The sequence below is a fragment of the Podarcis raffonei genome, chromosome 7 (genome assembly GCF_027172205.1).
Source record: "Podarcis raffonei isolate rPodRaf1 chromosome 7, rPodRaf1.pri, whole genome shotgun sequence".
In the NCBI taxonomy this organism is placed as follows: Eukaryota; Metazoa; Chordata; class Lepidosauria; order Squamata; family Lacertidae; genus Podarcis; species Podarcis raffonei.
The window spans coordinates 15449451-15476223 of NC_070608.1; the positions used below are offsets into that span (position 1 = coordinate 15449451).

At 45.2% G+C, this 26773-nt stretch overlaps 1 protein-coding gene and 1 non-coding gene across 2 annotated transcripts in view; both read left to right on the forward strand.

The window, feature by feature from the left end:
* The window catches only part of SNTB1 (syntrophin beta 1), a 99314-nt gene that overhangs the window by 22071 nt on the left and 50470 nt on the right, over window positions 1-26773 (forward strand). The window lies entirely within an intron of this gene.
* Window positions 21532-21604, forward strand: TRNAQ-CUG (transfer RNA glutamine (anticodon CUG)). Its single transcript has one exon. It is a non-coding gene; the product is annotated as a tRNA-Gln (tRNA).

The window sequence follows — 26773 nt, forward strand, 5'->3', positions numbered from 1 at the left end:
CTACGGCTTTTTAAATGTGTTTGTGGGACGGAGGTTAGTGGTTTGTTTTCTTTTATTGTGTATTTTGCATTCTCATTTTGTATTTTTCTGACGTGAACCAGCCTGGGATCTTCGGGTGAAGGGCAGTGTGATGATAATAATAATAATAATAATAATAATAATAATAATAATAATAATATACTTCAGTAAATCTGCACTGCAGAAGCTGCAGGCACACTTCCCCAAGGGGATGTGTGTTAGCCATTTGTAGTGTATTAATTGCCTGAAATGAGAAACCATTCTCCTGGAGCAGCCTTTCTCAACCTTGTGTCCCCAGATGTTGTTGGACTACAACTCCCATCACCCCTAGCTAGCAAGGCCAGAACTCAGGGATGATGGGTGTTGTAGTCCAACAACATCTGGGGACCCAAGGTTGAGAAACGCTGTCCTAGAGGCAACTAGGCAAGTAAGTGGCTAAATCAGATTACATAAACTAGATTGGGGGGTGCCCTCGAGATAATGGGATTGGAAGGGACACCGAGGTTCATCTAGTCCAACCCCCTCCATTGCAGGAATCATGCTACAACTTCCAGCATCCAAGACCTTGGGCCTTGCAGCCACCATGCTGGCAACCCTTACTGGGATTAAAAGGTAAAGGGACCCCTGACCATTAGGTCCAGTTGTGGCCGACTCTGGGTTTGCGGCGCTCATCTCACTTTACTGGCCGAGGGAGCCGGTGTACAGCTTCCGGGTCATGTGGCCAGCATGACTAAGCCGCTTCTGGCAAACCAGAGCAGTGCACGGAAACGTCGTTTACCTTCCTGCCAGAGTGGTACCTATTTATCTACTTGCACTTCGACGTGCTTTCAAAATGCTAGGTTGGCAGGAGCAGGGACCGAGCAACGGGAGCTCACCCTGTCGTGGGGATTCGAACCGCTGACCTGATCAGCAAGTCCTAGGCTCTGTGGTTTAACGCACCACGCCACCCACGTCCCTTCCCTACTGGGATTAAGGCCTAGTTATTGTAAGATCTTTGCCTGCGCTGTGCCAGTGTAGATGGCAACTGCCGTGACTGAAACCTTGCCCATCGAAGTCCACTGTGGTTTGGCTCTGTATTTGGTGCCGGTTATTGGCTCTTGCTCCCTGAGCCACCTTTTTCGTTTTGGGCTCTGGCCCTCCACCGTTATATTTTCCCACAGGTGGACCCCTCAGGGTTTCAGTAAAGAAAGCAAAACGAAATATAGCAGGTCTGAAATCTGCTCACGTCCACATTTAGATTATATACTCCAGAATGGCCTGCAATGTTCGGAGAGAGCCGTCTGCAAGCAAACTGATGCAGCAGAATAATAATAATAATAATAATAATAATAATAATAATAATAATAATTTATTTTTTATGCCCTGCCCATCTGGCTGGGCTTCCCCAGCCACTCTGGGTGGCTTCCAACAAAATATTAAAATACAGTAATGCATCAAACATCAATAGCTTCCCTAAACAGGGCTGCCTTCTCTGAAGGCAGAAAGTTTTTGAAAAGCGCCGTTCTCGAGAATTCTCAGGCTCTTTTGGTCAGGAAGTGAAGGCAGCACATAGCCTCATTGTTTGAGCCAAGTGCACGATTGGATTCCAGGCAAATTGAACGCTAATCCAATCTCCAGGCCTTTTTCATAAGAAAGGCATCTGGGTGCATGTCAGGAGGATGGCAATTTGTGATGTACAATATATGCCGTTTCTGCTAAAAGTGACATAGCCCAATATGTTCTCATAGAATCGTTGAGTTGGAAGAGACCACAAGGGTCATCGAGTCCAACTCTTTGCAATGCAGGAATCTTTTGCCCAATGTGGGGCTTGATGTGTAGGTGGGTTCCCACAAGGCAAGACACAGTGATAACAGCAAGAACCTTTATTGAACGCCGTAACTGGGAAACAGGGGCAAGGCAACTGCTTATATGCATTCTTGAAAGCCTGGGCCACTCCCACTCCCAACGTGATTGGCTATCTAAACTTCCAAGCTGCGAATCACAACTCAGAGTTCAAGGGCCAATGGCAGAGGCCCAAATCCTGAAATGTTCTGTGACTGGACAACGTGTATCGAATCAGAGCACAGGAGCTCAGATTCCTTAGTCAAGCTCAGGCAAACACAGAACACTGAATACATAACTGGGCTTGAACGCATGACCTAGACATTAAGACTCTCATGCCTTTTGTTGTGAGATTTCTGCATTGGCCTGGCTTGTATGCCATGCGAAGCCAAACCATGGCTTAGCATGAGTGCACAAGAGGAGATCAAGGCCATGAGTGACCTGAAGCCTCTCTTTTCTGCCTACTTAATAATAATAATAATAATAATAATAATAATAATAATAAATTGCAACTCACTGTGCGTTAAAAGGCAAGAAAAGAGCATTTCATTTAAAGACAGGTTATGTTCTTGCATGTTTTCCTCTGTCCTTCAACTGGGGCCAGTGATGTTCTTCCATATTTCTATAGCCGGTCATATTCCCTTTTTCTTTCTCCTGGTATTACCGTATTTTTCGCCCTATAGGACACACTTTTTCCCCTCCAAAAATGAAGGGGAAATCTGTGTGCGTCCTATGGGGCGAATACAGGCTTTCGCTGAAGCTTGGAGAGCGAGAGGGGTCGGTGCGCACCGAGCCCTCTCGCTCTCCAGGCTTCAGGAAGCTATCAGCAAGCCTGGGGTGCCCGTGGGAGTTCCCGCAGGGCTCCCCACACTGCGGATAGCAGCCTGCCGCCCGGCGCATAAGGCGCCCTGAAGCAGAGCGCCCCTCGCGCCGGGCAGACATCCGCAGCATGGGGAACCCTGCGGGAGTTCCCGCAGTGCTCCCCACACTGCGGATAGCAGCCTGCCGCCTGGGGGCGGGGCGTCCTGAAGCAGAGCACCCCTTGCGCCGGGCAGACATCCGCAGCATGGGGAGCCCTGCGGGAACTCCCGCAGGGCTCCCCCACGCTGCGGATAGCAGCCTGCCGCCCAGTGCTTGGGGCCCCCTGAAGCAGAGTGCCCCACGCACCGGGCAGACATTGGCCAGCCCCACAAGCTCGGGGGACAGCGGGGAGGCGCAGCGCCGCCATCCCGCTGTTCCCCGGCCTGGTTTTGGGGGGGAAATAAAGGAAAACATTTTTTCCCCTTTATTTCCCCCCCAAAAAACTAGGTGCGTCCTATGGGACGGAGCGTCCTATGGGACGAAAAATATGGTATTTTGCTGGTTGTAGATAGGAACCTTTGGATGTGCAGAAAACAATTTCATCCAAGCTGAGCTGAACTACTTAGCCAAGTAGCAGCAAAATGTTCCCAAAAAGGATGTACTTGTGCATTTTATATTTGACTTCCTTTAGTAATGTTCCAAGATTGTTTTGTTATTTTTGTTGTTTGGGATATATACTTTATATTTGACTTCTTTTAGTAATATTTTCTTTTGAAATGCTCCAAGATTGTTTTGTTATTTCTGTTGTTTGGGATATATATTTATATTTGACTTTCTCTGGTAACGTTTTGTTGTGGATTGTTTTATTTGATGCTTTAATGTGGGTTGTAAACCACTTTGAGATCTCCCCCTTTTAAATATAAAGTGGTATAGAATTGAAATTAACAATAATAAGGAACTATAATAAACTGTCAAAATTATATACAGGGAAGCTTTTTAATGTCCCATGTTTTATTATATTTTTATATATGTTGGAAGCTGCCCCGAGTGGCTGGAGAAACTCAGTAAGATGGGCAGGGTATAATAATAATAATAATAATAATAATAATAATAATAATAACGACAGTCATGGATTTGTGTCAAATCAGAAGCTCCTTGCATGTAGAAAGCTAACACCTTAGAAGATTCCAGCCTAGCCTTGTCCCTGATGCACATGCACCTATTGCACATGCAGGAGGATTCTGAGTGTTCAAACATGTTGTCTCTCTTCTTTGGGGATCACTCGTAGCCGATTAAGATTGTTTTCCATAAACACGGTTTTAACAATGAGTCCGTAAGTGACAGTGGAGGCCAATTCTGGATCCACACGTCCTTCCACAGTGGGGACACTGGTTCCCAGGCGGGAGTTGATCACGGTGTGGATTTGCCAAGCATGCCTTCCTCTTAGCATGTTTCTGAGTCCTGAGTTTGAGTGCCTTCAAAGCCCTTGACATCTTTGGTAAAGGCTGTTCTCCAACTGGAGCGCTCGCAGGACAGTGTTTCCCAGTTGTCGGTGTTTATACTACATTTTTTTAGATTTGCCTTGAGGGAGTCTTTAAACCTCTTTTGTTGACCACCGGCATTACGCTTTCCATTTTTAAGTTTGGAACAGAGTAGTTGCTTTGGAAGATGATCATCAGGCATCCGCACAACATGACCAGTCCAACGAAGTTGATGTTAAAGAATCATTGCTTCGACACTGGTGAGCTTTGCTTCTTCCAGTACACTGGCATTAGTTCACCATGAACTCTGAAGTGATAAAATCCTGAAGGGCTTTTTCACTTTATTTACACTGGCTTTCAGTCTACTGAAGGAGGGGCAGTTGCTCACCCTTCCTTTCCAGGAGAGCTTGATTTGTGGCAAGCCAGTCCATCGAACAGCTTCCGCCCTCCTCGCTGCTTAGAACGCTGACTGATCAGGACATTTTTTCTTTTGCCGTCCCTGCCAAGAATCCCAAAGAGCCACTAGAGGATGCCCACACATCCTTTAGCAAGAATGCACAAACTTTGCTGTAGAAGCAAAGCTACAGGGAACCAGGCAGAAGGGCCTTCTCGGTAGTGGCGCCCGCCCTGTGGAACGCCCTTCCAGCAGATGTCAAAGCGATAAACAACTACCTGACATTCAGAAGACATCTTAAGGCAGCCCTGTTCAGGGAAGTTTTTAACGTGTGATATTTTACTGTATTTTTGGTTTCTATGGAAGCCGCCCAGAGTGGCTGGGGAGGCCCAGCCAGATGGGCGGGGTATAAATAATAAATTATTATTATTATTATTATTATTATTATTATTATTAGTTGCTCCAGGACACGTATTTGCAGCGAACCATCCAACTGTGCAATGTGGGTATAATGAATTTAGTTACAGCAAGAGTGGGGAACCTTTTCTTTTTATATGTATATACATTTTTATTAATTTTTAAACATATCATTTCCAACAGTCATTTAACATAACTTCTTATCTTATACAATATTTTAGACTTCCGTCAACAACCTCTGAAGATTTTCCGTTCTGCATTTCTTAGTTTCTCTATTACTTTTAATTATCATTAACTAATAATGCTCTTCATAGTCTTCCTTGCAATATTTCACATAATCCTCCTTACAGAACTTCTTGCAGTCCTACTAGCGTAATCTGTTTATTACAATTGCTGTTCAAATAGTTCAAATATTTACTTCAGTCTTCTAAGAATCTCTGGTCCCGCAGGTTTCGAATCCTTCCCGTTAATTTATCTAATTCTGCATAGTCCATTAATTTCATCTGCCATTCTGAGTGGGGAACCTTTTCAGTTCAGCAGGCCAAGATCTTTAGGATTGGCAAGCCCAACACGGCGGGTGGGAAGTGCATAGCTGTCAATCGTCCCTTATTTGGCAGGAAAGTCCCTTATCCCAGCGCCGTGTCCTGCTGCTGTCCCTTATTGATGATGTCCCTTAAATTTCCCGGGTTTCAAAGGAAGCAGCTCCTCTCCCTCCCTCCCTGCCGGCCAGGGAGGAGGGAGGCTCCAACTGTGTTGCTTGGCTGCGTTGCTCACCCAATAAGGAGTCTAAGAACGACTGGGGGGTAGAGCTTGCATGCCTTGTGCCGATCAAATCGGCCACGTTGCCTGGGGACTCGCCTTTGCTCAGAGCTTCCCAGCGGAGAGGTGACAGTGGTTTTCCTTGCTGCATCCCCTTTGCTGGGTTGCTGCACTGTGGGAACCACCGCTTGAGGCTTCGTTTGGCTGCTAGCTGGGTTTTCTGCCTTTGGTTCAGAGGGGCTCAGAAGTTGAACATACCTGTGCTCTGAAAATCCCCTATTTTGGCTGCTGATCCCTTATTTTCGAGGCTGCTGGTCCTTTATTTTCAAATCTGTAAGTTGACAGCTATGGAAAAGTGCACGATACCCCATCCACGGAAAGCTAGCCTAAACCATAGTTCAGTGTCGCATCCAGACAGAGCCAGCAAATACACTTGCAAATCAGCTCTGCAACTCCATAAACGTTGCATCTGCCTCTACTCTTTGTCATCTTGTGAACATAACATTTCAGTTGTCAGGGAAAGTCACAGAAAATAATCAAAGCACAAGTTTTAAGCTAGCGACATTATAATTGGTTATTGGTAGAATTTCTGATTCGTTGGTATAGTTTAAAACCCTCAATTTCTGAGTAAAGGAAAAACAAACAAACCAGTTTTCGCAACTCTCTTTGGTTCACATATATATTATGAGAGAAAAAGCAGATAAAAGGGCAGAAACGTTGCCAACTAGAGAGACTTCAAAGGTGGTGGCTACATTAAGTTAATTGGTTTCCTGTTTAAATATCTGCAACTCATCCGGTGTTATCTTATAGATTTAGTAAAGAATCCATTAAGAAACAGAAGGGAGCCTGGAGCAAGGAGAAGCAATTCAGCTTTGCAAACCTTTAAAAAAAGGATTGAAATTACACGGGCTTTTAATATATCACTCGTGCTCAAATGTAAGCCTAAACTGTCCTTTTCATTGCATGTTCTGCCAGTCTAGAAGTTGATCTGGGTTAAAACATCCTAAGATAAAAGCAATTTTTAAAGAGTTGGCACAAGAATGAATCAAGGCAAGCCTTTGGATAGATGGGTTCAAAGATGCATTTGCTGGAAAACTAAACCCCAAAGGGAGTGAAATGCTTAGTATAAAGTATTTTCTTCTTCTTCTGCTTTTCATTTGATCTGGCTTGATTGATCAGACTTTGATATAACTCGAGGATTCTTGTTGGCTACTTTTGAGATGAGAAAGGTTCCATTGTTTTTGCCAAGACTTTGTTTTTTGCCCACCCCACTGCCCCACACTTAGTTTGCTGAGAAGTATCCTCTAATGATCCACTTTACATTCCTAATCTTTTCATTTGTTGCCACTGTAAGGATAATTCTGCGGCCTCCTTATCCATATTTCTCTGTCGGCCTCAGAAAATGGGACAAAAGTATCTTATTGAGAGGCTTTATCAAGGTGTTCCCCAAACCAGCTGGGACAAACTAAATTAAATTTAAGTACTATTTATTCCAACTCCAGCATTTTGAAACAACTGGATACATGGATGACAGGGTTTTGTTTTGTTTTAAGTTATCAGTTATTTTAAATATTCATATGGCACCTTTCAGAGGAGAAACTCTCTGAAGGTAGCTTCTAGCAACATGTCAGAATTTATGTTGTTGTTGTTTAGTCGTGTCTGACTCTTCGTGACCCCATGGACCAGAGCATGCCAGGCACTCCTGTCTTCCACTGCCTCCCGCAGTTTAGTCAAACTCATGCTGGTAGCTTCGAGAACACTGTCCAACCATCTCGTCCTCTGTCGTCCCCTTCTCCTTGGGCCCTCCATCTTTCCCAACATCAGGGTCAGAATTTATAGTACACAATAAAAATGAAGTGAATAAATAAATAACCATTGGCCATGTTAGTTGGGGCTGATGGGGGTTGGTGTCCAACAACACTTTAAAGCAGGGGTCAGCAAACTTTTTAGCAGGGGGCCGGTCCACTGACCCTCAGACCTTGTGGGGGGCCGGACTAAGTTTTACAGCTGTATTCACTGTGGATGTTACGGTTAGATCCCGTAGCATTTGTTAATGCAGTTTTATTACGTTGGGTGTTGTCATTTTTAGGGTGTGTTGCTTTGTATATTTTTAGAGCATATCATTTTGCACAATAGGTAGCTTTTTCTAGATCACAAGCGTCATAGCATGTCTGATTTTCTGCTGGTGTCTGATCTTCCTCCCAGTCGCCTCTATGGCTCACTAGACTCTTCTGTCAAATGACGTTGTGTGCAGGTTGACATACTTTTTTCGTACTTACAGAAGAAAGAAACAACACCTGTTATTAAAATTAAAAGCTAGGATGATCAGCCCAGTAATTTGAGGTTTTTAAGGGATTAGCTGACCCTTTAATGGATTGTCTTGATTTCTAAGCACTTAATTGTTAATTAATTGTTTAAATATATTTGCATATTGTAAATGAGACACGTTGGCCATGAGGAGCAGCTCTTGAGCTTTGCAACTCAGATTCGTTTCCTCCTGTGCAAATGTACAATTTCTCTGCCTTAATAAAAACAAAACCAAGGAAAAAGTCATCATTCAAATGAATATATTGCAAGAAGGACTTGTTTAAACAGATGAAAGGGTATATTAAATAAATAGAGATACTAAAGGGCTTAGAGGAAGAGCCACCATTAATCACAACCGGGAAGAGACTTCTCAAACAACTTTATGAGCAGGTAGAGAGTTTCCAAATTGAAGCTACGATCACATGTTGCTGATAGAGCCAACTGTATATTGTGACATATTGCTGAAAGCTACCTTCAGATACTTTGTCCCTAAAGGCACCTTACAAATATTTTTAAATAAATGATAACTCTTTATCATCCAGGTGTTTCTTGGGCCAGCTATCTAATCAGTTAATTTACCCCACTTTTTAAGGCAAACCATCACAAAGCATTTCACAGACATTTAATGAATACAGATGGCCACCATCTTTCCCAGTCTGTTTCCCCCTTTTTTTCTTTTGGTTCGTTAAACTTCTGAGAGGTAGTTCAGATATCCCTGGCAGCGCATCTCTACAACCGCCGTTATATTTCTCTTTCTAACTCCTCCAGGAATGCCACCAGTAGCTGTTGCTCTCATTGACTTTGTGTATCGTTAGCTGGCTGCTGGATTGCAATAAAACTGATGGATCGACTGTAGCTCTGCCAGGTCAAAGGAACCAATGCACCGTGTGGCTTGGCGGAGCCAGAGAGGACAGGATAACCCCGAAGACCTTCTAACCTGAAGTTAGAAATATTTTAATATTTTGTTGGAAGCCGCCCAGAGTGGCTGGGGAAGCCCAGCCAGACGGGCGGGGTATAAATAATAAATTATTATTATTCTTATTCTGCATGAAGCAACAAAGCACAGAGCTTGGCGCTTCTCAGTTCTTGTTTGAGATGTTCTCGACACCATACGGAAACAAGAGAACTGCCACTGGTAGGGAGATACAGTGGTACCTCTGGTTAAGAACTTAATTCGTTCTGGAGGTCTGTTCTTAACCTGAAACTGTTCTTAACCTGAAGCACCACTTTAGCTAATGGGGCCTCCCGCTGCCGCCGTGTGTTTTCTGTTCTCATCCTGAAGCAAAGTTCTTAACCCGAGGTACTATTTCTGGGTTAGCAGAGTCTGTAACCTGAAGCGTCTGTAACCGAGGTACCACTGTATTGGAAGGCATGCTGTTTGCAATGGGTGTTTTTTTTTGGTTTCTTTTTTAAAATCATAATCCCTGAATTCAGAGCCAGATTTATGTATGAGCTAAACAAGCTCATACATGACGGGACGTGGGTGACGCTGTGGGTTAAACCACAGAGCCTAGGGCTTGCCGATCAGAAGGTTGGTGGTTCGAATCCCCGTGACGGGGTAAGCTCCCGTTGCTCAGTCCCTGCTCCTGCCAACCTAGCAGTTTGAAAGCACGTCAAAGTGCAAGTAGATAAATAGGTACCACTCCGGCGGGAAGGTAAACGGTGTTTCCGTGCGCTGCTCTGGTTCACCAGAAGCGGCTTAGTCATGCTGGCCACATGACCCAGAAGCTATACGCCAGCTCCCTCGGCCATTAAAGCGAGATGAGCGCCGCAACCCCAGAGTCTGTCACGACTGCACCTAATGGTCAGGGGTCCCTTTACCTTTTTAAACAAGCTATAGCTAAGGGCAGGGGTTGGCAATGTGTAGCCCATGGGCCGGATGCGGCCCACAAAGACCGTTTTACCGGCCCACAAGCCGCCCCGAACCGAGCCGCCTGCTCAGCGAGTCCCCCTCTCCCCGTACTGCACTAAACCGGCACAGCGCAGCACGGAGACTCTCTGAGTGGCACCAGAAATCGTGTCTGCACATGCGCAGATGCCAGTAATTGCGTCTGCGCATGCCAGACGCTGAAAATCGCTTTTGCGCAGGTGTGATTATTGGGCATGCACAGAAGCATTTTCAAGCGGACATGCGCAGACGTGATTTCTGGCGTCACGCTGCGCCGGTCTGGCCCATGGACGATCTCAATGGGAGTGATCCGGCCCATGACCGGTAAGCCTTGCCGACCCCTGGCTTAGGGCCCCACTCTCTTGTGGGCCCCAAAATAATTAAAAGGGAAAAAACTGGATGTACATTTCCAAAATATAAGATAAAAAACAACTAAAATAAAACCTACATGCAGCAACAGTGTTTTGTGTTGTGTAGGCTCCTATGGTGTAACTAACGGGCTCCGCCTGCTAGCATATATTCTACACAAAAAACAGCGGCGATTTGTTGTTGACAAAGGACAGCTGGGCATATAAAGGGCCGCATTACCTTCCGTAGCTTAGGGCCTCACCAAACTTAAATCTGGCCCTGCCTGAATTGCCCCCAAATTTCTTCCATTCCAGGCTGTTCAGAGAGATTCAGGATTTGTCTGAATCTTCTACACATGACCAGGACAGGGCTATAGGTGATTTAGTTAAAGGCCCTGTGTCCTTTAAAGTTCGTTTTTTAAAAAGTGGCATTATTAGACTAGAGAGAGAGAGAATCCGAGAGCAGCAAAGTTTCCATTCCTTGAACTATGTTTGCAGTGCAATGCCAGCACTAAATGACCCGGCGGGAATAAGGAGGCGTCATAATCTTGTTGATGATGCACCTTGTTCAGTAGTAAATAACAGAACTGCTTGGATTGCCCTTCTTACAAAGGGAAACAAAAGTTTTTCTTCCATAAACTGCAAGTGAAATATCAGCAGTTGGTATCGCTGGGGATATTCCAACCTCCCACCCATGCAAACAAACAAACAAACAAACAAACAAACAAACAAACAAACACCCTAATCCCTGGAGCAGATTCAGGGGGATACATGGGGAAGGGAGAGGCTGGGAAAGTTACCGTATTTTTTGCTCTATAAGACTCACTTTTTCCCTCCTAAAAAGTAAGGGGAAATGTGTGTGCGTCTTATGGAGCGAATGCAGGCTGCGCAGCTATCCCAGAAGCCAGAACAGCAAGAGGGATTGCTGCTTTCACTGCGCAGCGATCCCTCTTCCTGTTCTGGCTTCTGGGATTCAGAATATTTTTTTTCTTGTTTTCCTCCTCCAAAAACTAGGTGCATCTTGTGGCCTGGTGTGTCTTATAGAGCGAAAAATACAGTATATTGCACAGCTAATGTCATTGTACTAACGCAACTTTTTAGTTGAATACTTCCCCATACATTTTGAGATCGCTGGGGAGATTGATTGATTTTTACACCACTCTGGGATTTATAGCTCCGCGAGGGGTCTCTGGACAACTCTTGGCAGCCTTCACAAATTAGTTCCCAGGGTTCCTTGAAGGAAGCCGTTCCTGTCGAAGTGGTCTAATAGTGCTTTAGATTTATGGTGCAGACGGTCGCCTGAGTTACAGTATTCCTTGTGGAGCAAATATTTCTTGGGCTCCTCTGGAAGCAAGCAAAGCCATGCATTTTAGTGAAAAACTGATTGCGCTCCAAAGTCAATCTGATGGTGAGGCAGGGGTTGTGAAAGGAGTTCTTTCTGCGACTCCAAATATAATGGTGAGTTAGTGTGAGAGAAGCTTATCCACCAGATACAAAATATTAAAATACACTAACGCATCAAACATTAAAAGCATCCCTAAACCTCTCTTTGCCCAATGTGAGGCTCAAACCCTTGACCCTGAGATTATGGGTCGCATTTTCTATTGACTGAACTATCCCAGTGGGTCATGGCAATGTCTTAATGCACCAGAGGAAGTGTTCGCTGGGAAACCACTCAAGGATTACAATAGCAATGTAGGTTTCAGCCACGAGCTTAGAAGGCTTCTCCCCCTTTTAAAGAGCCTTTTGTGTTTCTTTCAGCCTTTGCCGCCATGCCATATTTTCCACTGGTAGCAAACAAAGGCCTACATTGTGTCTTCAATAGACGGCCAGGCTTTGGACAAAACTGCAACCGCAGTACGTTTAACATTTTGTGTGATTGCCACAAAGCATTTAAAAAGGAAATAAAAGTGGATGGTTCTGTTTATCTTCAGGCAGGCTCCTCTCTGAGATGGCTGCTTCCATTCTTTCTTTGGGTGGCCAACTTCCAGAAAGTTCACAAAAAACAACCAGGCTAAGATGACCACCCCGGCTTCAACTTTTGTCCCCAGCACCCCAGCGACTGCAGCCATGGTTTAAGGAGCCATTTGCTTGCTAGCTTATACAGTGGTACCTCGGGTTAAGTACTTAATTTGTTCCGGAGGTCCATTCTTAACCTGAAACTGCTCTTAACCTGAAGCACCACTTTAGCTAATGGGGCCTCCTGCTGCGGCCGCGCCGCCGCCACATGATTTCTGTTCTTATCCTGAAGAAAGTTCTTAATCTGAAGCACTATTTCTGGGTTAGGGGAGTCTGTAACCTGAAGCGTATGTAACCTGAAGCGTATGTAACCCGAGGTACCACTGTAGATCTAAGTTTCTAACATTCCCTACTTCTGTCAAGTGATTTGCAGGCATTCCGTCATCTGGACATTGACCCAGACCTAAACCTGCTTAGCTTCAGCAAAGTGTAAGACTATATTGCTTGATGAGTCGCTGTCCTGGTTTAAGTTGCCCCAAAGAGCCTCATTTTTGCAAGAGGCTTGGTACATTTTATGTTCTTTGTGAATTTTTGTTTGCCTGAAACTTCTGATGTAATTATTTCCACTTTTACTGCAAGCAGGTCCTTTTTTATTTTTTTTTTGAGCCATGCTGTGTCAACAGTAAAAACTTGCTGATCTTCATTAGAATTAGGAAACGTTGAACAGAAGTGGATTGATTTCGCAAAAGGATGTTTCACTGTAAAGTTTGCTTCCACTTAGCACAGTGTTTTCTCCCTAAGTGACTTAACCTAGAAACTATAGGAGAGACCCAGTCTAGTTTAAATGAAATGTTCAGGAGAGTAATCTTCATTCTGGGCAATTGAGCAATTGGAGAAGTTGCTAAAATGCCGTGCAGTTGCTCTCACAACAGGCTGAAAATTTTGAGGGCAGCTTTGCGGACAGGGTTGGCGAAACAGGGCTTGCTGCCATCTCCAGAACACCAGTAGTAAAAACAGTTATTTTCTGGAGTCACCATCAAGAGATGAAGTGCTCAAGCCCTGGAAAACCTTACTGAGATTTTTTGAAGGCAGAGCGAGAATATGTGTACATTGGTACCTCGGGTTAAGTGCTTTATTCGTTCTGGAGGTCCATACTTAACCTGAAACTGTTCTTAACCTGAGGTACCACTTTAAGCTAATGGGGCCTCCTGCTGCTGCCACCGTGCAATTTCTGTTCTCATCCTGAAGCAAAGTTCTTAACCCGAGGTACTATTTCTGGGCTAGCCGAGTCTGTAACCTGAAGCGTATGCAACCCAAGGTACCACTGTATAAATATTGTTAGGGTAATGCCATAAAAACTTTTATCATGGTCAGTATCCATATGGGAAGGAACGCGGGTGGTGCTGTGGGTTAAACCACAGAGCCTAGGACTTGCCAATCAGAAGATCGGCAGTTCGAATCCCCGTGACGGGGTGAGCTCCCGTTGCTCGGTCCCTGCTCCTGCCAACCTAGCAGTTCAAAAGCATGTCAAAGTGCAAGTAGATAAATAGGTACCACTCCGGCAGGAAGGTAAACGGCATTTCCGTGTGCTGCTCTGGTTTGCCAAAAGCGGCTTAGTCATGCTGGCCACATGACCCGGAAGCTGTACGCTGGCTCCCTCGGCCAATAAAGCGAGATGAGCGCCGCAGCCCCAGAGTCGGTCAGGACTGGACCTAATGGTCAGGGGTCCCTTTACCCTTACATTCATATAGGAGTTTTTCTAGATACTTGAAGTGCCTCAAATGCATTATCTTGTAAACTGACCATCAACCCTGTAAGGTAGACCAATGCTGAGGAAGAGTGTTTTTTAAGGTACTCCGTTCTTGGCTGAACTGAAATTTGTACAAAGTGCCCTCGCCTTAGTGCTCATTCTCATCACTTCTCTGCTGCAAAGACTCCCTGTTCTTGAAACTTCTGTAAGCATCTATAATTACTTCTGTCTTACTGCTTCCTAGATTCTCAAAGTGCTGCATCAGCGTTTAAGAATGTGCAATTAGTTGGCATTTCCATGTGTGTGTGTGTGTGTGTGTGTGTATATATATATATCTTTAAAAATGTCTTTCAAGTTGAAATCAAACGCATTCTGGTCCAGTGGAATCTGCTGAGCCTTTCATGTCCGCTTTGTCCACTGTTCCTCTCCATGTATAGCACTTGTTTTATTTTATGTTAGCAGATATTTTCCATGAGTCATCACTCCAAGTGGAAATTGATTATGCTGGGCCTGGTATTAAAGAGCAACATTAATATGTCAACAAAATTCTTAAGCAGGGGGCTGTGCCAAAGTGCTGAATCCAGCTAACACTGTCCCTCGGAGTTGGAGAAAGGGAGAGGTAATTTTTATTCTGCTAGAAGGCTGCCATTATTATTTTTCTTCAGCTCCCACGCAGACATGATTTTATGGGTTTCCTTTAACCATGGTTAAGTACTACAGCTGCATCAAGGAAACTATGGTTAAGGCAATTTCCTGCCCTACCTACATGCAAGTTATGAAGCAGATCCTGCTGGTATCTCTCTCTTTACATCCTTCCAGGGAAAGCTTGGCAGACTCAACCATGGTCCTACCATATAATTGGGATGCTAACCAGTCTGAAGGTGGCAAGCCATGCTTACCATTAACCATGGTTCGGCATTATGTCTCAACTGAACCTTCACAGAATGGCTGTGCGTAGCAGTACTTTGGAAGAAAAATTGTGGTGGAAGCCACTGTCTTTTGTTCCCTGTGTTTCTAACATTGAGCAAAGGCATTTGGGATGTGAATTTGGGATGCGGGTGGCGCTGTGGGTTAAACCACAAAGCCTAGGACTTGCTGATCAGAAGGTTGGCAGTTCGAATCCCCGCGACGGGGTGGGCTCCCATTGCTCGGTCCCTGCTCCTGCCAACCTAGCAGTTCAAAAGCACGTCAAAGTGTAAGTAGATAAATAGGTACCGCTCTGGCGGGAAGGTAAATGGCGTTTCTGTGTGCTGCTCTGGTTCCCCAGAAGCGGCTTAGTCATGCTGGCCACATGACCCGGAAGCTGTACGCCGGCTCCCTCGGCCAATAAAGCGAGATGAGCGCTGCAACCCCAGAGTCGGTCACGACTGGACCTAATGGTCAAGGGTCCCTTTACCTTTACCTTTACAGTGTTTGCCTACCAGGGTAGAAAGGTTTTCACTAGCTGGTGGGAAACAGCAAGAGAGGGGCACACTGAACCACATGGGGCAAGGTGATGCACAAACTGGATGCTTCTACAGAGAGCATAGACGGGATGCAGGCAAGGTCTTCTGCATCAGATATTTAGGTAGCAAGCATGCTGGTGCAGGAGGAGATGGTCCTTTTGCTGTTGCATCCTCCTAAATATTCTGACATTCATTCTCTCTCTCTCTCTCTCTCTCTCTCTCTCTCTCTCTCTCTCACACACACACACACACACACACACACACACTACACTTTCAGGCGAACCTAAGCTTTTGTCGCTCTTCCTTACTGATTCTGTTGCTCAGACGTTCCATTGCACAACTCATTTCCACAGTTCTGACAACATCCTCAAAAGTCACAGGTTGCTGCAGATGGAAAAGTTCAGTTTCGTTTGCATTTTAATAAGAAACAGCAACCCAGTTGGCACTCGTTGAACCAATATGCAAACCGAAACACAGCTAAGGTTTCAAAATGTGCACATCTCTGAGTTTTGCAATGCGCTTCTCCACCCAAACATCGTGTCCAAAAATGCATTACGTTGGGGGAAATAGTTTGTAAAAATGGGCATATTAGTCAAAACTGCATACAAAAATGTGGTTTTGGTGGGAGTTGCGCTTAAACACTGAACAATTTCCATGAAGATTTTTTTAATTAAAAAAACACCCCTTTGTGATGTGCTGCGGAAATGAATCGCAGAGTTGAATGGGACCCCATTCTGGAAGTTGCTCGTGCCAATTAGTCATGTAGGTGCATAAGAATTTAAGAAGTGTCACACTGGATCTGGCCAGGATTTAGATCTAGGATCTGGATGTGATCCAGCCCATCTAATCTCACAGGGGCTGCAAATCATAAGAGCAGGCACTGTCAAAAATCACAATACAGGAAAAACCGTGAAGCCAGCCAGTGCCTCTACTGAGATCTGTCCTTATTTCAGACATTGTGATATATCGGAATATCACAACGTTGAAAGCCAGAGATTGCCCAGCCCTTGTCTGCAGAAAACCTGCAAGCAGGACGTGAGTGCAATTGTGGAAGTGCCTGCAGTAGATGAACACCGACGAAGCCTGCATTGTTTAAAACAACAATAGCAACATATCCGTGTCATTTGGATGATTCTAGGGGATTTACTAGCCCGTAATTGCCAGGCTGAGGTGGGTGGTAATAAAGGATCTGGAAGTAAGCATTAGTCTCCCACAGCTTTTTGCTGTGGCTTATCGCTGTGTCTCCCATCATTCTTTTTGTCCTTTAGTTTCGATGAAGCACAGAGTACCCAGAGCTGGCTGTAAACAAGGCCACCAGGTCGCCGATACATTCTGTTATTACAGCTCTCATCCAATGCTGTAAGGACACACCATGCTTAAAAGTGGGGCAGGGGAGAGAGAATCTGTTCTGACCCAAATTCTGTCCCACACCCAAAAAAAGCTGGTGTTTGCAAGTCCTGTATAAGTTATGCACATGAAGCGGAATTTGCGTGGATTATGTTATAACAGGGAACAGAGGAGGAGGGGGAGAAGAAGAAGAAGAAGAAGAAGAAGAAGAAGAAGAAGAAGAAGAAGAAGGGGGGGAAGAAGAATTGCAGTGGCAGCAGCCAAATACTGCTGAATATTTCTTGCCACCTGTTCCTGGTCTGCACAAACAGCAGAATGAAGTGAGAGAATGCTGGCAGTGTAGGGTAGTGGTTAGAGCAGGGATTTGAGCACTTCAGATGTCGGTGGAGTCCAAATTCCACGCGCTCCAGGTGGCAGGACCAGTGGTACCAGCAATTATGGGAGTTACAGACCAACCAACTACTGTCGTGGGGGCAAAGTTTACCAAGTCCTGGGTTTAGAGGCCTGGATCAGAACTGGGAAGACTCAGATGCAATCTCCTACTCAGCCATGAAGCTCACTGCGGGACCTTGACTGAGCAGACCCCGTCTACTGACCTGTCATGGTTGCTGTGAGAATAGAATAAGGAATAGTATGGCATAATGGTTAGAGTGTTGGGCTATGACCTGGGTGACCAGGGTTCAAATCCCCACTCAGTCATGAAGCTCACTGGTCCACCTTGCAGTCAGTCACTGCCTCTCAGCCTAACGTACCCCCAAAGAAGAACGGCAGCTTAAGTTGACAGAACATGCACAACTTGCAGGCTTAACATACAGAATAATAGAACATGAAGAACATATGTTTAAAGAAGATTGGAATATGTTTCTTGAATATATGGGGGAAATTGTGTCCACTTGAAAACGTTGGCAGAATTAAGATAAAAACAACAGCGTAAATAAGTTTTGATGGATGTAATAATGGAATGCTGAATGTTAGTTAATGTAAAATATGCAGGGATTTATGATATGCAAAATGAACCATGGAAAGAGAAGAAGGGAAGTCAGTAATATTTTAAGGTTAAATGAATACAGTGGTACCTTGGGTTAAGTACTTAATTTGTTCCAGAGGTCCGTACTTAACCTGAAACTGTTCTTAACCCGAAGCACCACTTTAGCTAATGGGGCCTCCTGCTGCCGCCGCACCGCCGTAGCACAATTTCTGTTCTCATCCTGAAGCAAAGTTCTTAACCTGAGGTACTATTTCTGGGTAACAGAGTCTGTAACCTGAAGCGCATGTAACCTAAAGCGTATGTAACCCGAGGTACCACTGTACTCTAAATTGTAAAACAGAATGTGTGTGTGTGTGTGTGTGTGTGAGAGAGAGAGAGAGAGAGAGAGAGAGAGAGAGAAATGGGGAGGAGAACTATGTATCCCTCATGAAATACCGTATTTTTTGCTCTATAGGATGCACCTGACCATAAGACACATCTAGTTTTAGAGGGGGAGAACAAGAAAAAAATATTTCCCTCTCTGCACAGCGCCCCTTCAGCGAAGCAGAACGGAGCCCCTTCCATTTCTCGTCCCACTTCGCTGAAGGGGCGCTGCGCAGAGAGGGAAAGCTGCGCAGCACCTCTCCAGCGAAGCGAAGCCAGGCGAGCAAGAGGGGTCGGTGTGCACCCGCTGCACTCCGGAGGCTTCACGTTGCTTTCGCTGAAGCCATGGAGCCTGCATTCGCTTCATAAGACGCACACACAATTCCCCTTACTTTTTAGGAGGGGAAAAGGTCTCTTATAGAGCGAAAAATACGGTAGTCTATCCAGCTCCATATTGTCTACACTGACTGGCAGAAGCTCTCTGTGATTTGAGACAAGGCTTTCTCTCTGGTGCACCTGGAGATCTTGAGGATTGAACCTTGGAACTTGCAAAGCAGATGCTCTTACCACTGAGACATAGCCCTTCCCCTGTAACTCAGTCGGGACTCTTAATCTCAGGGTCGTAGGTTTGAACCCCATGTTGGGTGAAAAATTACTGCAATGCAGGGGGTTGGACTAGATGACCCTTGTGGTCCCTTCCTGCTTGACAAGCCTATGAATATATTAAATCTCTCTATATGCAGAAGAGAGCAGTTGGCGCAATAGCTCCTGCATTATGCAACACCTTCCCGGGGGGGGGGGGATAAGGCAGGTGCTGACATTATATAGATTTCGGCGGGCAGTGAAGATAGTCTTCTTTTAGCTCTAGCATATTAGGAATGTTAATTTTGATCTGGTCCTGTGTTCTTTTAGAGATCTCTATGATGGTGGGGAACTCATAAATCGTGAACAGAAATAACATAGACCAGGCCTCAGTTTCCCTTGGGGATGTGATGGAGGACGTGTGTTGCTGGTCTTGACTTTACAGAACAGATGGCGAAACTGGGTTTGTAGTTTGTTTGTTTTCCCCATCCAGAAAAAAACAAAACAAACGGCTTCTGCTCAGAACTTGGCATTGCCAATAAAGTGTTCCAGTAAAAGGGGTTTGTGTGCCTAATTCAATTGGAAATTACAGTCGAAAACCATTAGCTCAGAATGCTCTCCGTCATTGGGATGCCAAGACCACCATCGGAATAAAAATGCACGCCCGATAATCAGAGCTGTGCATAGACTCATTGCTAGAGCGAAGTTAAAATTCTGCAGTAAGGAGAAGCTGGATTCTGTGACCATCATAAAGTATGCAACTTGAGCTGATTTGCCCATTTCTGCGCTTGTTTTGCTCTATAAGACTCACTTTTTCCCTCCTAAAAAGTAAGGGGAAATGTGTGTGCGTCTTATGGAGCAAATGCAGGCTGCACAGCTATCCCAGAAGCCAGAACAGCAAGAGGGATTGCTGCTTTCACTGCGCAGCGATCCATCTTGCTGTTCTGGCTTCTGAGATTCAGAATATTTTTTTTCTTGTTTTCCTCCTCCAAAAACTAGGTGCGTCTTGTGGTTTGGTGCGTCTTATGGAGCGAAAAATACAGTATTCTGCTCCTGCAAGGCAGGGAAAACTGCAAAGAACTATGCAGGTCGCTGACGTGCTGCCATGTGAAATTATTCTTTTGTTTCTGAGACACACATAGGATGCTTTCAGATGTAATGGTCAGGATCCCGCCTAACCCTGAAGAGTCAAAGAGTTGGAAGGGACTATGAGGGTTATCTAGTCCATGGGTAGGCAAACTAAGGCCCGAGGGCTGGATCCGGCCCAATCGCCTTCTAAATCCGGCCCGCGGATGGTCTGGAAATCAGCGTGTTTTTACAAGAGTAGAATGTGTCCTTTTATTTAAAATGGATCCCTGGGTTATTTGTGGGGCATAGGAATTCGTCCCCCCCCAAAAAAAAATATAGTCTGGCCCCCCACAAGGTCTGTGGGACAGTGGACCGGCCCCCTGCTAAAAAATTTTGCTGACCCCTGAAGTCTAACCCCTGGCAATGCAGGAATCTTTTGGCCCAACGTGGGGCTTTAACGTGAGGAGATTTAAGAGTCCCACGCTCTACTGAGTGAGGTGTCAGACCCCATGGAGAAGCCCCCACCATAATGGACTTGGAATTGTTCATGCAAGTCAGAGGCAGCCCAAAGTGCCTTGTTTCACGGACGTCTCGACTCAGCCTTGCCCCCGATAACCTCTCTGACCACAAGCCAAGCCTTAAAACCAGAGTTCCTACTTTGAGTGAAACGGCAAGTTGAAGTTAGTTGAAAATGGAAGTAGCTGCTTTCTGTTTCCTCATCTTGGCCATACTGGAAGAAGAGACAGGATCAAGTTCATGCACATAATGCTAAACCTGTGATTTAGGGTTTAACATCCAAACCAGGTCACAGTCACGCACGTCTTACGAAAAGGGCTAGAAATTTGGTTTTACTTTCTTTTGTAAAAAGTTTAGCTTCTCAGTGGAAATTTGTGTGTGTGTGTGTGTGTGTGTGTGTGTCAGATGCCAGAATAAGTATATCATGGATATTTATTTCAAGGAATAAAGAATCATAGGAGAGAGGGACATGAGGAGAGAGACCCTATAACCTTTGGCATTTGGCAGATCATAGATTCCAGTTCCCCTCAGGCCAAACTGCCTCTGTGCTGTTCTCTAAATGAATTTGCATCGGGTAAAATCTCCAGAAAGGAAAGCCACAGCGAATTTTGTCTGTCTGCCTGGACTCTTCTTCTTTTAAACGACCCTGGAGAGATTCCGACTTCGTTTTTAATATAATGTTGCTTCCTTTGAAGGGAAGGACGAATGCAGCCTGTGAGGGGGGAAACCTGCGATAAGACGGTTTGCTTTTATGATTTAGATAGTGTCGTAAAGGCAACATTTTATGGAATAATCAAGGAGCCTCTTTCCTTCCTGTGCAGAGCGTGGCCGTAACAAGCCGTCCCGACCAGTTCATCTAACATTGCAGCTGTGTTTTTGTTCCGAAACAGGACCTGAGCGGAGCAAGTGATAAAATATGAGCTTAAATACCAGGGATGTTTCCCACTCTTTCTCACGGACATCAAGACCTGGCCTTGCAGCTAGGGAGTAGATTGTATGTCCGGTAGAACGGAATCTCCTCTTTGGCCTCAGATTTCCCTTTGGAAGATTGAAGCGGTGTTTGTTTTAGTGCGGAACGGTTAAGAATTGGGATGGGGTGCAGTGTTGTGACTTGCAGTGGGTCAGCAGATCCATGGGTACCAGTTTTGATGAATCTGCTCTGCGTCCGCAGTCAGAGGCAGCGATGCTTCTGAAAATCAGTTGCTGGAAACGGAAGGAAGGCAGAGTGCTCTTGGACAAGATGGACCATTGGGCAGATCCAGCAGGCCACTTCTCATCCAGCTGGGATAGCTCAGTTGGTAGAGCATGAGACTCTGAATCTCAAAGTTGTGGGTTCTATTCCCACGTTGGGCAAAAGATCCCTGCATTGCAGGGGACTGGACACTGATGACCCTTGTGGTCCCTTCCAGCTCTACAGCTTTATGATCCTAAATCTAGCCTTGCCTTGGTAGCCAGGCAGAATTTGGTTTTGCCATGAGCATCCTCTCTCCACTCTTCTGAGGGTCTTCTGAGATCACCGTATTTTTCGCTCCATAAGACACACCTGACCATAAGATGCACCTAGTTTTCAGAGGAGGAAAACAAGGAAAAAAATATTCTGCGCAGAGCGTGTAAGCGGCTCTCGCTTTCCTTGTTTTAAAGCAAGCAAAGCGAGAGCCGCTTACATGGCTTCTGTCCCGCTTTGTGCAGCTCTCACTTTGCTTGTCCATCCCTCCTCCCACCTTGCTTTACAGTGAGGCGGGAGGAGGGGCAGTTGGGAGCCATAGCTCCCGTCCATACTACTCCTGCCTCACTGTAAAGCCAGCAGAGCAAGAGCCTCGCAGAGCGGCTCTTGCTCTGCTGGCTTCACAGTGAGTGACGGACGGGAGTCCTGGCTCCGACTCCGGAGGCATCCCTCACCTCACGACTGCAGCGGCAGCCGAGGGATCCCTCTGCCGTCCAGTGCATTCACTCCATAAGACGCACAGACATTTCCCCTTACTTTTTAGGAGGAAAAAAGTGCGAAAAAATACGGTACTCTGAACTTGATTCCCTGCACGACTAGTGTTGAGGTTACCCTGCCTTCTTCAACAGCTGTGGAAAGAGGGCAGGAGATTATCTGTTTACAATTTATTTGTAAATATTCAATAAACCATTTCCATTCTTTTATAAAATGTTTGTTGATTTCTTATTCTTCCGGTAAGTTTTGCCATTTCTTCATATTCCATAATTTTTGTATCCATTCTTCCTTTGTTGGGACTTCTTTCCATTTTTGGTCTTGCTTTGGAGTCCAGGACACCCTTTATGTTCCTTTCTGACTTTTGAACCAAAGGCAGAATTCAGCTACATTAGTAAAGAAAAAGCGCTTTAAATGTGTTATAACACGGTGACACCAGAGTTCCATCTTTCTCCAGCGTTATTTCCCATTATGAGGTTTACAACACGCTTTTCCTGAAACTTTTTTTTGTGTGTGTCTAGATCCAGCTGTAGTACAATCAGCAGTATAAAGAGAGAAAGCTTTTCAAAGAACATGACACTTGGGGCTACAGAAGTGCGATTCGCATGCTTGTTTGCTAACCCCACATGCAAACATTCCCTGCACATAGAAGAGTAGCATGTCAGGGTGACGGGTGTGCTAATTTTCTATGTGCAGGGAGGGGTTTTTTTCCCCCTCAAGAGAGGAAACCTGGCGTTCAAGCCGGCAGCCCTGTAGTGTGCAGCACAGTTTAGGAAAAACCTTTATTAGTGTTTGGTTCTCCTGTTTACTGATCCTGGCTTTCTGTATTCTTTGCTGGGAAAATGCACTAAGGTTTCTCACATGGAACGCAAGAAGCAGAACTATCGGTTTAACCTTACCATAATAGCAAGATAAGAACACCAATTTGGGAAGGACAGGTGTTAAAAGGACTGCGCCGGCAACGGTTATCTGATAAGAGGCAGTGACTCAGGAAGATGAATTGTCTGGAAACTGCAGTATCGTTTTTTAAGAACTCAGTGGAAGCATATAAAACGATTCCCAGCAGGCAAGAGTCAACATCCTTGGGCAGAGTAACACATCCTGGCAGAATGAGGGAAATTTAAAAATGTGAAATATAATCGTTTAAATCAAGCGTTCAGAATTTGTCTTGCTGAATAAACGGAGTACTTTTCTTTTTTGCCTGCAAGCTGTTAGGAACTTAGGGAATGCCCTTACACAGAGTCAGACCATTGGCCCATCGACTTCAGCATTGTGAGTCGAGGACCCTCCACCCGCATAGGATTATAATAAGACACACAGACATGTTATTTTAGGTTAATGGGCAAAATTAGGCCACAACTTTCATTGGTTACAGCATGTGAGTAGTATTGGCTTAGGCACTGAATGAAACAGCGATACAAGACTCCACCCCACACAGCCGAGAGTCATATCAGGGTTAACAACCAATGGGAGGAGCTTATTGGTGCAAATACAACTGGAAGCTCCCCCATGACGTCACTGGGGGTCGTGCCATGGCCCTAGCCACCAGCAGCGCATTGGACAGGACCCACGACCGCCGGATTCCTTTAACGGAATACCCAAAAGAGGAGGGGTAGATGATGGCGCATACCCAATCCTCCAACACAGCACACATATTCCAATGCCTAACTGCCACCCGAGCCAAAAGGCTTGCCGCCAATACCCTCACAGCTGCAACCAATTCCTAATACTTCTGATGATGTCTGCCAACCACACATCATTTCCTTGATCAGAAAGATAGACGCCATTGTCACGAAACAAAAATGTTAAGTTGTGGGTGAACATATCAGACGACACAGCGATTCTTCAAGCAGCTCTTGTTTATTCAGCGGCCAGAACAGAACTGAACTGAAGGGTTCAGCCAGCCTGCTTACATAGAGCTCCAGTACAACGTAACTGTAACAATTTTCTAAAACTATCCAATCACTGAAAGTCACTTTCAATCCCTTATTTGCATAACTATCTACAGTATCCCCCTGCTGGCCCAGGGTGAGAACTTCAGTACATAACAAAAAACACATCGCTGAATCGGATGTCAGGGTGTGCAGTCACATGGCCATTCATATATAGCAGCTTGCGGGCCACTGCACGATTCAGAACAGGAACAGAATGAGAGAAGAGGGCTGCCGCGGCTGTTTAAATGCATTTAGCCCCGCACACCAGCCGGCCCTATTGGTTGGCTGGGAGGCTTGGCTGCGGCAGCAGAACCAATCAGGAGGCTACTCCCGCTCACAATCCCTCCCCTCTGGGAGGAGGAGAGGCTTTGTCAACACTGACTGACAGCATCTCTGCATGGTTTCAGGCAGGGGACATTCCCAGCCCTATCTAGTGATACTGCAACTTGAACTTGGGACCTTCTGCATGCAAAGCCGATGATTTCCCCAATCGTCTGGAAGCCAGGATGCGTTTCTAGTTCTCCTGGACACCAAACTTTGCAGCTGAAGTTTTAGGTGCTAGTCATACAACCGCATTCCCCTCGTGATTTAAACCGTGGTTAGAGAAATATTCTGGTATCTTTGCTGCAAGCTGCTTCGCACCTGCGAGTCATCCCTTGATTGAAGTGGGAGTTAAGTGCACAAGTTGTGTGTGCAAACGTGATCACATAGCTAAGTATTAAAACTTTATTGATTTCGGTGTGATTCACTCCTGCCTCACTTTGTCTGGATTACAGTCCGTGTTAGAAACTCGGATATGCAAACTAGCCGCACGTTAAAGCTAGGTTGCAGTCACCACAACAGAATCATAGATAAATCATAGAATTATAGAGTTGGAAAGGGACCCTGAGGATCATGGATCATCTAGTCCAGCCCCCTGCAGTGCAGGAATTTGCAACTGTCCCATACAGGGATTGAACTTGCAACCTTGGCATTATCAGTGTCTATGTGCCATTTTCCCCACGGGATATTACTACTACTATTACTATTACTATTACTATTATTACTATTACAGTAATACCTTCGGTTACATATGCTTCAGGTTACATACGTTTCAGGTTACAGACTCCGCTAACCCAGAAATAGTTCCTCAGGTTAACACTTGGAGCACCCAGGGAACTTGTGTGTCTGTGTGTTTGCATGCAGGTGAGAGAGATCTGAGAAACTGCAGATGAGAGACATTATAAATGTTAAATTGTTTATCTCGCTGTGACATTTGCGGGAAAGCTAGGACTTCGTTGTTGTCCTTTAAAAACCAGGAGACAAATTGACAGTGGCAAGGACCCTAAAGGCCAGCTTGCTGATGGCAACCAGCACTGTTTGTTTTATTCTGTTGTCCTTTCCTAGATGACAAGGCTTCGGAGAGGATTGGGGCTGATATATAAGACATTATACATCCAGGCGTATAATGGAATCATAGAATTGTAGAGTTGGAAGGGACCACAGGGATCATCTAGTCGAACCCCCTGCAATGCAGGAATCTCTTGTCCAACGTGAGTCTCAAAGCCATGACTCTTGAGTTTATAAGTCTCTTGCTCTACCAACTAAGCTGTCTCATTCCTTAATAGTCAATGAGAGCAGTGGAATCTAAAGTATTTCTCTCTCTCTCTCTCTCTGTCTATAATAATATAATAATAATAATTTATTATTTTTACCCTGCCCATCTGGCTGGGCTTCCCCAGCCACTCTGGGTGGCTTCCAAAAAAAATATTAAAATACTGTAATACATCAAACATTAAAAGCTTCCCTAAACAGGGCTGCCTTCAGATGTCTTCTAAAAGTCTGGTAGTTGTTGTTCTCTTTGACATCTGGTGGGAGGGCGTTCCGCAGGGAGGGCGCCACTACCGAGAAGGCCCTCTGCCTGGTTCCCTGTACCGTATTTTTTGCTCTATAAGACTCACCTTTTCCCTCCTAAAAAGTAAGGGGAAATGTGTGTGTGTGTTATGGAGCGAATGCAGGCTGCGCAGCTATCCCAGAAGCCAGAACAGCAAGAGGGATTGCTGCTTTCACTGTGCAGCGATTCCTCTTGCTGTTCTGGCTTCTGAGATTCAGAATATTTTTTTTCTTGTTTTCCTCCTCCAAAAACTAGGTGCATCTTGTGGTCTGGTGCATCTTATAGAGCGAAAAATACGGTAACTATCTCTGCCTGGTTCCCTGTAACTGGTTCCCTGTAACTATCTGTCTTTTTCTGGTTCATGCTCAGATGGTGAATGTGCTGGACAGAGTTGGTGCCCCGAGTTTATAGGATTCGAAGGGTCTCCAAGGGTCATATAGTCCAACCCCAAAAAAAGCACTAATAGGTGCTGGACACCAGAGAGAGAGAGAGAGAGAGAGAGAGAGAGAGAGTGAGAGAGAGAGAGAGATAGAGATTAAAGTAAGCAACAACACAAACTTCTCCCTGCAGGTTCACCATCTTTAAAAAAATGAGACAAAAGGTCAGGGAAGTTGGAGAATAAGGACAAACTCCAGATAGCTTCCCAGCTAAATTTTTAAACTTCTTGTTAATGTACTTTTGGGTGGACTCAAGGCTTGTGGAATCTGCCTTGTTTTGGGGTGGTTTTTTACACTATACAGTAGAGAGAGAGAGAGCAAGGTAGCATCTTGTGTTGTTAA